Here is a 992-nt window from a genome sequence, read left to right as displayed (position 1 = left end):
GAGTCGCTTCGGCCCTGGCATCGTCCCTGGACCGAACCCTAACCCTAGCTAAGGCTCTCCTCTCATGGGAACCCAATTCCAAGGTAGGACAGCATCACGGGCATAGGGAACAGAAGCGGTGCAGGCTGACTCGGCAAGGAACCTGGAAGCTCACCATGTCGTTTCCCAGGCCCGGCTGCAGCTCCCGAGATGATTCCGGAGGCCTCCTCTACCAGGGGCTTAACGCCGTGTGTGGTTTTGGCAGCCAAAAAGGGACCTGACCGGCACCGTCCCTTGTGCCCTCAACTCAGCCCTTCGGGGAGACCACTGCCCTGTTGTGAGTTTAGCGCCTGGAACCTCCTGGGACCTAACCCTAACCCTAACCCTACCCCGAACCAGGACCATCCACCGAAACCTAAGCCTGCCTCGAGACCTAATCCTGCATTTGAGCCGCCTCATGGCATGGGCCCTCATTTCAGCCCTCGAGGGAGATCACGAGACCGGAGTCGCTTCGGCCTTGGCGACGTCCCCGGACCGAACCCTAACCCGAGCTAAGGCTCTCTCCTCATGGGGACCCAATTCCAAGTTCGGACAGCATCACGCGCCTGAGGTCCAGAAGCGGTGCAGGCTGACTCGGCATGGAACTTGGAATTGCACCATGTCGATTCCCAGGCCCGGCTGCAGCTCCAGAGAGGATTCCGGAGGCCTCCTCGACCAGGGGCTTATCGACGTGTGTGGCCTTGACAGCCAGGGAGGGACCCTGACCGGCACCGTCCCTTGTGCCCTCAACTCAGCCCTTCGGGGAGACCACTGCCCTGCTTTGGGTTCAGCGCCTGGAACCTCCTGGGACCTAACCCTAACCCTACCCCGAAACAGGAACCCCCACCAAAACCTAAGCCGGCCTCGATCCCTATTCCTGCATTTGAGCCGCCTTCTTGAATGGGCCCTCAATTCAGGTCTCGAGGGAGAACACGAGACCGGAGTCGCTTCGGCCCTGGCGACGTTCCTGGACC

This window comes from Prionailurus viverrinus, unplaced genomic scaffold (genome assembly GCF_022837055.1).
Source record: "Prionailurus viverrinus isolate Anna unplaced genomic scaffold, UM_Priviv_1.0 scaffold_72, whole genome shotgun sequence".
Lineage (NCBI taxonomy): Eukaryota > Metazoa > Chordata > Mammalia > Carnivora > Felidae > Prionailurus > Prionailurus viverrinus.
The sequence above is the reverse complement of the archived record's forward strand: the minus strand, read 5'-3'. Positions refer to the sequence as shown.